We start from the raw sequence: 12634 nt of genomic DNA, 5'->3' as shown, positions 1-12634 counted from the left end.
TATTAAGCATCGTACAGTTGCGGCTATAAATAACGAGTCCTTTGGATCCTAAACCGTCCAAACTAATTTATACTCGAATAGAAAATTAGGAATCTCCGGGTTGCTTGTCCACACACCAGTGTTTCTCAAATTTCACCTTTCCGCTGTAACTCACTCGATAACGAGAAAATATTAACCGACGCCTTAATGTAAAATTAAATTTCTTTTCTAATCTCCCACAACGCTGCCAATTTGTGTTGTTATCGTCAAATCGTATAAATTTCAAGCATTGTTTTTCAAATACGAAACCGCAACTTGTTTTCTCCGTGAATTATCCTTATTTTCACGAGTTTCTCGAAATTTTCCAACTGCAACAACCAGACCGAGAAACGCTTTTATTTCCGCTCGTAGTCTACCGATTTCCATTTTTTGTCTCATCCGAGAACTTTGTATTGTAGAATCCACGAAGATTCCCCCGAACGATCGTTAACAATTCGCGTTAAAATACATCTCGATTTCCGATTTATCCGTCTCGGAGGATTTGTCAACTATTGAACACTTCTGAGCGTAAATAAGAATCTCTTGGGCTGGCTAACTCGACCGGCGTATTAAGACTGAAACGTATAACGTATCTTCGAAAGTAGAAGAGAAAAAGACGAATTAATTTACGAATATAATTAATTCTCGCAGTTTAATAATCGTCGCCGAATATTGCGAGCAAAATCACCGTTAATAATTGAGCGACTATAAAAAAAAAATTAAAAAACGGGTCAAATGAACCATTCGGTAGTTTGAGTGTTAAAGGAACAATAAGGAAGCAATGGAAGCTCGATAGGATCCTCTAAACAGTTCGATTGTTCTCGTAACATGCCGGCAGCGTTTCTGATTTATCTATCTTCGGAATATTGATTAACAAGCGACCACGATTGTAAACAGGTATCTCTCAAGTTACCACCGAGTGGTTGATCTAATCGGTACTCGAAGAAGCAAGGAAGCAAGCAAGCAAGGGACGCTCGATGAAATATACGAAGAAGCCTCCGAGCAAAATTTCACAGTCTATAGTTCTTGCATCATCAATCATTATTATACACCGGTGCGCTTTATTTTCTGATTCATCCACCGCGCAACCCGGTCGACAAGGCCCCTTTCTCGTCTTTAACGAGTTATAACGAACTCCCGCGTGTTCGACCGTCCTAGCCGGGTTTTTAAAATATTTACATCGGCGAACTACGGCATTGGTCGGCCACCACCGGGTCACCGTGCATATTCCGTCCGCGAATGACGCAGAGGTCGAGTAACATCCTCGAAACGACCTTGACGGGCCACCGTGTCGGGGAGAGAAACTAGAAACGGGGACGATCGTAAGGTGAAAGCTCCGGCCTTCTGTCTTACGTCCGTGGAAAAGTTGAGCGGACGATAATGACGATGACGAGGCTCAGGGACGTCGTTCCTTATCTCTCCGCATCGCTGGTCCCCTGGCCCGCGGAGATTTGCGAGCAGATCGTTGAACCCTGAATGGAGAGACGGAGGAAAACATGAAACGATTTAACGATTGCGCGAATCCTACTAACCCGAGTTGCATCAGACTGACGACATCGAGGCACAGCTCGATTAAATGCCATTAATCCATTCGACCGAAATAACGAGCTGGAATTGTGGCGCACGATCTAAGTCGAACTACGCACGTACCGATCGGACTCGCGGCGAGATGTTGCGTTCAATGAGGTCTTGTATAGAAAAACGTTACGGACAAAAATTCGTGTTTTGCGTTGAATTATTGTCAATGGTAATCGCCACGAGTAAGTAACTACGGCGTTGTACGTATTCTCGGGTTTCGCGGTTACGATCGATGTACCGTTATCTCTTATTTCGTACGCGAAATTACTCGAACAATCGTGTGTGTCGTCACGTTCTTGTCACGCGAGATCACTGCGAGTGGTTCACGTTCTCTACCGCGTGTTTTCGTATTTATAACCGTGCGTGTATCACACGTTGATCGATTTCGTCGTTGGATACGACTCGATGAATCGAAATATACGGCTCCGAAACGTCCCTCTGATGGTCGTCGCTTCGTATCAAAGGAGTGTAACCGCGTCATCGAAATCGTCGAGTTACGACGAGGCGTTTGACGTCGAACTTCGATTTATTAAAATTTTACGTCACTCGCGGACAATACCGTATTCGGTAGAAAACTCTCGAAGATCAGCGCAACGATACACAGTAGCCGGTTGACGAGAGTTTGATTGGCGAGTGAACAGGTATTATAGAGAGAAAAGAAAGATCAGTCCCAGGATAAGGAGAACGTGGTATCGCGAGTAAGGGGAACGAGGACAGTGTCGAGTAATTTTTGCTTAGTCGCAGGATTTAACGAAGGCTGACTAGGACGTTTGACCCGATACGACTCGCAATTACTTTCAGAATACTCTGGAATACTAATGATACACCGATCGAGACAGATACGTACACGTTTCTCGCTTGATATGGTCGATTCTTTCGATTCGCCACGAATTGTAAACGTAGCCTCGTGAGACTCGACGAAAGATAAGAACGATGAAATTTCGCCTACCTGTCCCTCGAGCTGTTACAAAGCTCTTGACCGAGTAACAACTCGAAGGAAATTGTATATCCTTTCGAGGGTATCGGTCGACGTTCAACGGATATCCTCTACGATCGGATCGCGGAGTCAGGGATGGATACATCGAACGCAGGCAGTTTCTCTTGGAGTAGCCGTTCCATTGCACATTCATACTCGACCGCGTCAAGAAAGTCCGCCGACGAATACCACGGAGCCGTGAAAACGGGGAAAGTCCGCGCTAACAAGTACTTTCTTTGGTTCGTGGAGACCGCACACCGTGTCCCAGTAGTCGAAAGTAAAATCGGACCGACGTCTGGGTGTCAGTGGGTCGCAAGGGTGTTACATAATTCTTGCATCAGCGGGGGAACGCGAAGATGTGTGCGTATTATCTTGGAATCGGGATCACAGGCATTATCTTACCGAAGGGAGAGGCAAATAGGCGGGAACCAGGCGAAGAAGAGAGAGGTGAAGAGGCACGAAAGAAACGACGAAACGTGAAAGTAGTCACGCACTTGGGAAGCTCGTTGACGCCGTTTCTCAAGAAAGGAGGAGCCGCGCTGGGCTGCTTTAATTAAATTTATCGTGCGTCGCGTTAAACGTTCCCTAGAAGTTTCACGGATCGTTTCGAATAATCGGCGACGTTCGAAGTACAGGGTGTACCAATCGTCACCGGTCGATTTACTTTTTGAATCAAACTCAAACGGTTCGAATAATCTTGATATATATATATATATATATATATTTTTTTAAACGGTTAATTATATCGATAAATAATTGTAATTATCATCGACGCACCGGTACGAGTATCGTTTTGGAATTTCGATCGCCGAGCGCATGTAATGCGAGGCTCACTCATTGTTGCTCCGTCTCGCTTACTCGCGGCGTATCCCATTCACTTTTCTGGTCGATCGATACGCGCGAGCCCAGCCTCGACTCGAGATAAAGATCGCTTTTTATATCGCTTCCACGTGAACAGATGGTCTCGATTTTGTCAATTGAAAGCGAGAATTACGACAGATGTTGGTAACGTTACGAACGATTAATAGATCTACGGTTTTATTAAAAAGCACGTGTGATCATAATACGATATATTTACGCTTCGACGCTTCTGTTTCCAAGTCGAAATTGCACGGTAATTTTTCCAATTGGTCGTTGAACGACCGTGCATGCTTTGAATTGTCGTTTATCAAAGTTGTATAACACCATATTATATGATAGCGTTGTGTTGTTGTGCAGCTCGATGTCGTTATACGATAGCTTGTACAACAATTCCATACATTTTACAATTATTGTTCAAACAGTGTTATAAAGGGCAGTTATATTACTTAACGCGTCTGACTCCTGTAAGGTATAACATTTCTCCGTGCAGTGTCGCCAATTTTCTAACCCACGAATAATACGACGAAAGGTGTATTAATTTCAATTCCGTTTATTGATTTTATGAATTACAATTTTATAAATAAATATTAATCTTCGTGCCAGATCAATTATTTCTCCGTAAGGGGGAAAAATAATAAGAAACCCTGGATGTTCGATCGGAAGCATCAGAATGTCCCGTTAAATTCGGAAGAGTTGATTTCCGAGCAGTAAAGATTTCCAGGTCAGAAAAATACTGTTCGCGGTTATTTGATTCTGTGAACCTCCGGCGACCCACGCTAACTCTCTCTGCCAGTTCCCTCTCAGTTGTATCGTCAATTTATTACAAGAGACAAAGTGCGTTCAGAGGGTAAGAGGTAGGAGGTGAGCGACCGGTGAAAGAGCCACTCCACGTTGGGGTACCTAGCAAAGGGAGAGCCTCGGCGTAATCAATAATGCCGGAAAAGAAAATAAAACGCTGTTGTGAATGCGAACGGACTATAGCAATATTTGCTCGTAGCGCGTGACACGGAACATTAAATTCCGGATGACGCGGATCGATTCGTTCATTATCTGCATTTTGCTTATCGCGGGTAGATGTATACGTTTTTAACGCGATGACGTATGTTCCTCTCTTCTCGTAGTAACCATAAATCCAGCTTAGTTTCTCTTGTTGTTCGTACTCCAGCACTTGGTATTTCTCCTAGTTCCTCGTAGCCTCTCTCTACATTTCTCTGAGAAAATTCCGGTATATCCCAGTTGTTTCCTGCCATCGTTACTCTTTATCAGTATTCCTCAGAACTTCTTGGTCGTTTTTAATTTTCCCCAGATTTTTTCAGGCTCCATCTGACCCGGTTATCATCTTTGCTACACGCTTCAAGTTCTTACGCTTTTCTTTTTTTCTTTAAGTTTCTCTTAGCAACTCTCAGCATCTGACTCTTCAAGTTTCTCCTTACTTCTAGTCTTCTCTAGGATTTCTTAATTTGCTAATATTTCCGAGTATCTTCTCAGGTCTCACACTTACCAGGTCTTTGGAGTTTTCTCAATCCCTCTCAGCATCCTCCACGTTTCTCCACTTCTTTCTAGCCTTTTTTTAGAAATCTCTTGGTCTGTCACGGTATTCTTCTGTATTTTGTACTTTTTTTTCTATTTCTTCGTCTTTCTATGTCTTTTTTAGCCTTTATATGTTGTCCCACAATATCACGGTTTCTATCCTTTCATCTATTCTAGGACAATCTAGATTCTTTTGCTGTTTCAGTATATATTTGTCCAGGTCAATGTCACCAAATTTGTCTCAGAATCTCTCGATAGTTCTCAGTCTCTGTTAATTTCTTACGTATCGTATTATCCGACAAATTTAACATGCTTTTGTAACGAGATTGTGTACATATTTTTCGACACAATGGGAAGTTCAAAATGTTTTAAAATAACAATTATGGAGGATTTATTTTTATTCAAACAAAAACCTTCCATTCTAACCGCTTTTGTATGTCTACTATAATTTTAAAGATACATGTAGTAAAGAAAGCAACACCTGTCTACCTTTTCTCTTTAAGGGGAGATACACTTACCTATCTTCTTCCTATCTTTAAAGGGTGTTTTCACCCTGAAGAACCAAATTGCAGTTAATACAAAAATTGATGTTCCTTACAAACTAGCAGTTTTGTACAAAATTGGAATATTCGGATTACCGAAGTTCCTCTGTTATTATTTCCGAGTTTTCTTAAATTTTCAAATAAGTCTTTTTTTGATACGGTCCTCGGTGTACTTCAATCTTCATGAGCTAGATTTCGGTCCTACTATAGCCTTCACGAGTCAAACTTTCACTATACTTTGGATGAACGTAAGATTGCTCTCTTTCTCCTGGTTTATTCAATACAATTTCACACTTTCGCCAAAATCTTTCGAAACCACTGTACATTTGACTACCTCTCTCTCCGTCGGTGTTTAAAAAAACTCTCCGTCTTCCAGTTTGCTCCAGTCTTGCGTTTCCAACTCACTGTTGTCTACGTTCACTGCTTGGCAATTAAACGTCTCATTACGGAACAGTACTCGCTTATTCGATGGGATCAAACGTGTATGTACATATCTATTAATATCTGAACGCCTCGATGTCGAGCTCGACTTGGTCTGCGGTGTACGATCAGGGATGATGGTGTTAAAGTTGAACGCACATCTGGTACGATCGCGCTAATTGTAAATGGAACCCCTCCTAACGAAACGAAACCCGATATCGTTGGCGAAGGCGATCCCTATGGGGACCCTGTTGATGGCTGATCCAAATTCTGTTATCGTGATTCTATTGCTGCTGATTCTATCGCGTTCCTAATCTGCGGTAAAAGTCGATGACGATACCAAATTCATAGACAATCGGGGGGAACGGAGGGTTGATTAGAGGCAATTTTGCGCATAATAAATAGTTAAACGACACGGTCGATTCATTTCGTCCGCGTGTTAGAGATTATTAGATTGTATTTTACAGCCTTCCCCGCTTTCGAGCGACGAAATCGAGAACAGTTGGGTCGAGAGCGGGGTAAGGAGCGATTGTTGTCTCCAGCTGACCGAGACCGAGTCTTTTGTATATCGTTCGATGAAGAAAGCGAATAGAATACAGCGAGAGTGAGCGAGACAGACAAACAGCGAGCGAGTATCGCATTACGTGCGTTCGAAACTTTGAAACAATATTAGCACGCATCTGTTAATCGCTAATGTTGAGTTAAAATTTGTATATTTTTCATTCCATTGTGACAAAAGTATTATCGAACAGTTTGAATTATTTTCAATTACACGTGATCGAAAATATTTTCAGTAACGATTCGTTGGAGAACGATTGTCAATTCATCGATAATACTTTTATTGAAATATAAAATACGAATCGATTCCATTGACGATACTTTGATTAAAATATGAAAAATACGAAAGTTTAAAATGTTTTTCCAACGAGATTGATTGTGTTAAATATTTAACGGGCGTGAAAATCATTCTAACCGTTCAGAGTTATCTCGGTTTGGTGCAGAGTGGTAGGAAATAATTTCAGTCATTGTTTTCATTCTAAAAAAATTGAGGAAAAAAGATATGTATAAAATACACGCATCGAGGGTAATATTTCGTTGCAATCGAACAGAATGTACGGTTTTTAAACGTTTACCGTTCGATGAGCGAGTAAATCTTCGATCTAATCCCGGAATGGTAAACTGATACACGATACTTGTAAATTGCTGCAAAGTTCGCACGAATTGAAAAGCATCCAGTTGCGTGCAGTCAGATGAGACTTAACGCGCGTTCAAGTATTTCGTTCCAAGGTATAAAATTTCTGCATATCGTCTGGTGAGATCTTCTCGAAACTTTGACCCGGTCGTGGTAAACTCTTATCGGTTAGGTACGTAATTCTATAACTCGGCCTTATCGCGAACATAAAACTATCGTAAAGACTGTATTCAATTATAAAGTTGTACCCACCGGTCCAAGTGTGGCGAAGTTGTCCGAGAGGCGAATTGATAGTTTGATAATTGCGGGCTTAGTTTTATTAATCGGTTTCTGGATTATTCGTTTCGATCCATCCAATATTATCGTGTATTGAAAAAGTGAGCGAAGAATAGCTACGTTATTCCGTCATCGTTAAATAATTTACGCGACTTTTGTTCCTCGAATGAGATTCGAAATAAACGGATCGAAAAACGAGACAGGCTTCTCTTGCTATTTATATCGTGAGCCAGCACCATCGAATTACGTTCTCGGTGAAATAAGTCCGAGATATTTCCGTTCGTAACTTCTTTCCTAAATAATTGCCTCGCGTGGACGATGAAACGAGTTATTTTTTTTTCTTTTTTTCACCACTCCTAAGGTATATTCGATCACGAACCCAATCGCGCGGAGATCTGTTTTAATGGAAAGCGAAACAGAAACAGGATTCTCGTGTTTTCTCCATAAATGTTCGCCAAGAACGGCATAATTTCAAGGTCCACGCATAGAAACTCGCCAGTCTACGAGCGGTCTCTTAATTATACGCTTGTCAGTCTCGGAGTTGGTTCAACGGGAGCAAGAAAAAAAAAGAAGCATCAAAGACTTGTGTCAAAGTTTCTCTGTGTCACATCGATTTCCAGGTAAGGTAAACGAACAAACTGTCTAACTTGCACGGTCTATTCGACCACCGTCGTTTTACCAATTACACATTTAACACGGTTTTTAAGAGTTTTATCAGCACGTCGGACAGCATGGAGCGGACATGTCGTAATTGGAGCGTTTCCTGTCTCGATAGTTCAATTTCTTGCCCTTGTCCCTTTTCACGGCAATTTCGTTCCTCTCTCTTTTCTCTCGTTTGACACTCGTTCCACGATTGTTTTCCTCTATACACGAAAGGGTGTATTTCGTGTTCATCGGTTCGATTTTTTTTTCTTTTTCTCGATAACCTTCCTCTATGTTTTTCGTTTTTCAGTCTTGTACCAATTTTCTGCATTTGTCTGTATCGATGCCATTTTTCTTCCCCGTCAGAATTCTATATTTCGTTTCCTTTCCCCCGAGCTTTGTACGTAAGTTATTTCCCTCGCTGGAAGATTCTTCCCCGATCCTTTTCCTTTAACTATGACACTCTTTCTTCGCTGAGCTCCTTCGCTCGGGATCTTCTTCTCGGTCCCTCTCTTTTCTCGCAATGCACGAACGCTACACACTGTGTGTATATAGGAAATTCAGCGACTTCGTGACTAATGGCAGTCTCGTAATTCGCGGCGCTCCATTCATGAGAGCAGAGAACCGGGAAACGAATGCCTGGGAAGCTGGAATCGAAATTCAAATGCACCGCGAATCGCGATTGCAGCCTGAATATTACTTATGGAACAGACATCGCGATAATGTTGCTACGTTCTTGGCTACGTTCGGAGGGAAATTTTATCAAATTCTCCGCTTCGAAATCTCCTGTTAAATGCTCGAACGAATTACTCCATCGAAATCGTCTGTCACGATATGGCAACATAAAAATCCATAGAAATAGAAACGAAACGATCAACGAAGAAAAGGGCAATTTAATGGCTTTACTTTGATAGAATAGTTTTGTTCAGTGAAGAAGTTTATAAGAAACTTCGAACAATACTTTAAGAAAACAAGTGACCGAAACAACCATTAGACAAAAAGGGAAAACAGGACTTGGGTAATTTTCCTTGAAGAAAACTGCTAATCGCTGATTGGTACGCCTTTTGGTCATCAAACTGTTATATAAAGCGTAATAGAAAAAACGACCATGACTCGACCAACAGTTGTTTTAAACGTTTACATTAGAGTTAATAATACTTAAACTTGACCGATTTATTGTAATATTCGCTCGAGATTGATTTCTCGACGCGAAGTGAAACGAAACGAGAAAGTACCTTTCATTAAGTATCGTTCACGCGTTTCACCGAATCATATGAAAAAGTTTTTGTACAAATCCGTGGGGAATGGATTCAGGGTGAACAAATGAATCGAAAATGCGGTGTAACTTTTTTTCGTACGGAGCTTGGTTGTTGAAAAAAATCAACTTGAAAAATTCGTTCGGTACGCGCGCGCTTAACCACGCCCATAGTAGTGCGAAAGCCTCGAAATTGTTCGAACTCGATTTTCTCCGAAACGAAGCCCCATACGAGAAAGTTGCTTTCAACATTTTCGATTCATTTTTTCACACAGAGTTTCCTCTCGCCCGAATTTACTACCTTTTGTAGTGTCTCCCATACAGGTGCTTTCCTTCAATACGATCGAATTGTATTTGTTCTCATAATCGACGACAGGTGCACGGTGCAACGATGCACCTGCAAAATGCAACGAGACTTTTTTCAACTTGTCGTACGAATCAATTCTCCGTGTCGGTCCACGCATAAAAAGTATAGGTTGAAATCGCAAAGAAATAGTTTAGAAAATTAGTACGAAAGTTGACAAAAGTTTACAAGCAGATCGTTAGAGTGTCTTTTTAAACGAACGAAATATATAATTGTAAAATATCGAAACACCCCGGAAAATGTTTCGAAAATTTATAATACTATGCGAAACGGTACCGTGATAATTTCTGCTACGTGATTATTTACGTTAAACAAATTGCGACAATTAATATCCATGGGTAAATTCGCACCTGGTGGTACGTTTTCGTAATAATTTAATTAGCTAATCGTTCATGTGCGACGAATTCGTGCATTTTAAACTGTCCCCGTTGCACATCACGGGACGAGTGCGTTTGTAAATCAAGACGCAACGATAACGTGCATTAAGTAATCATCGAACTGTCACGTACGACACGCAGTGCGGATTATTGACATGTTCAGTGTCGTTATCGTGTGCTCGGAAGTTCTGCCGTGAAATTTACCCGGGAATTAAATCGTACTTTCTCTCGGCAACATGAAAACGCGATTTCCGAACTGTTTCGATCTTTGAAAATTATTGTCCGTAATTCACGTAGGAAAATATGTATTAAAACGTTATTCGAAATTAGGAACAATTTCAATGGATCGCACTTATCGCTCACAGGGTTGAAACTTCTGTAATAACGTGTAACGTTTCCGATTTTGTTACTTGGCAATGTAAATAAAAAGTTGCGATAATACGGATTATGCTCAGAAATATAAACATCTAGAACATCACAAATATTTGTGATCCTTAACGATAAAATAAAATAGATAGTTAAACGTTGCAGTGTACACATAAAATTATTTGCGCTTCACACATAATCCCTCTTTTGTTTAAATTCACATTTGCCAAGTTTACATTCCATTTTGGAAACTTGTTTACCGGGTAACGGTAGGTTTTCCTGGTTTCTACACTTTTTTTCTATGTAGGTAGTACTGCATTTGTGCTTTTCCACGGATTACTGTCTTGTCCTAGTTCTTGTGCATACAGAAGATGAATACATTCAAAACCGAGTTGAAAATTTTGTTGCGGTTACGTTTCTTTTGCGAGTAGATGCCTTTGAAAAGAATAATTGCTAAAATAACAAGGTTAAGAATATTTCGTTGAAAAAGTTTAAGACGGCTACAATATATTTATCCTGTTTTTTTTTTTTTTTTCGAAATACAAGCTATTATTTTAATTATTGTTTTAAATTTATTTAAAACTTTACTCCTGATAGAAAACGTATGGTTGCTAATGATACGATACTTATGCATACGTACACTTACGTAAATATTTACTCAAATGGTAACTTAGAAACCTGTTGGATAATTATTGGTTAAAAATGTGTACTCTCGGCTTGTTTGAATAACCTAATATATCTTTAATTTTAAATAAACACAGTGCTCGTTCGTTAAACAGATAAGGTACCGTCTATTACGCACTAATAGATAGTTATATCTTCAGACTTTTATAGTACACACGAATTCTGGGGCACAAATCATATCGATCGCGTCACTTTGCTTTAATACATATAACACTCATCTATACATTACCTTAAATTTACTCAAATAAATAAAATTTCCTTTCTTTCAGTTCGATTGTTCAATTTTGGAAATATTCTGTATTTCAGAGTTACTGAACACTCGGAATCTTTCGATTAGAATTGGAGTGATTAGGTATAGGTACTATATTCGAGGAAAATTAACCCCTTGTTCCACTATTAATTTTCGATAAGTCTGAATTTTAATTTCGAAGATACTATACAAAGGTTTCTTTCTAATATTTTCAAGAAAATATATTTGAACGTATGAATGTGGACAAAACTCACCCGTGGTTCTTAGGTTTGGCCCGATTTCTTTACCACGAGTCTCACACGATATTGTAGGCGAATGGGGTTAATTTACCAGAGAATATCGCTTCTAAATCACGGATCGAGTATGCAACCGTTAATGCAGATATTGATCCCTACCTCTATGAGGACTAGTAGGTCTGTTATAAGCTCTGGTTGGCATCGATCGTCCCGACTTTCCGACGAAAAAAAAAGAAAAAAAAAAAAATACCCGACAAACGTGGCAGCGCGCGAAAGTTTTCAATGTATCAAGTGCACGTGCACTTCTAACGACCCCGATGCACGCACGAATGCACCGCGGTGCCCAATATCCCCGCGGTCGAGGCAATTTCCATCTGGTCCGGTGCTCTCCAACCGTTCTCTTTAATACACGATAAAAGCGGCTTCAGCGATTTATTAAATTATTACAGATTAGATAAATCAGGCTAACGTGTATTGGCACATCTGCTAATGCTTACGTAACGAGCGTTTAGTCCGAATCGAGTAGGCTACTTTCATAGCCGACTAAGGATTCTCCGGAATCTCACATCTGGAATCCGTCTCTCCAATTTCGTCCAACTGTGGAATTAAACCGATAACGAAAATGATTAGGTGAAAATTATTGCAACGGTGTAGGTACTGTCCGTAGAGTTGGTTTCGATTATAACTATATATAGTCATGACTGGACGTAACCAGAATTATGTGTCGGCAATGTATCTTAATTTTAAGTCACATCAACGTAATCGTGACGCGGATCTAACCCAGACGTAGCTTAGATGAACCCAGTTTTAACGTAAACGCCGTTAGACTTAACCTAAACCTAGTCCAGATTTGATCGTCGATGTAAATCAAACGCGTCTCGGATATAACGGATGAAACTTGTGTCTAGCTCAGATCGACTTAGCTTTAATTTAAACGTCATCGGACCTAGTTTAAATATTATCAATGATCTATACCGGACAGAGCTCAGATCCGATAACAGATCTAACTTGGAGCTAGCTCGGATCAAACTAGTTTTAGTTTAGATAGAATCGGACGTAATTTGGAT

General features: G+C 40.3%; 1 protein-coding gene across 1 annotated transcript in view; it reads left to right on the top strand.

Annotated features, from left to right (window-relative positions):
- LOC143146799 (beta-1,4-glucuronyltransferase 1) overlaps positions 1–12634 on the top strand; it is an 84182-nt gene that overhangs the window by 4851 nt on the left and 66697 nt on the right. The gene's annotated exons all lie outside the window — the stretch shown is intronic.

Source organism: Ptiloglossa arizonensis, chromosome 5 (assembly GCF_051014685.1).
Source record: "Ptiloglossa arizonensis isolate GNS036 chromosome 5, iyPtiAriz1_principal, whole genome shotgun sequence".
Lineage (NCBI taxonomy): Eukaryota > Metazoa > Arthropoda > Insecta > Hymenoptera > Colletidae > Ptiloglossa > Ptiloglossa arizonensis.
Note: the sequence above shows the minus strand (reverse complement) of the source record. Positions and strands in the feature narration are given on the sequence as shown.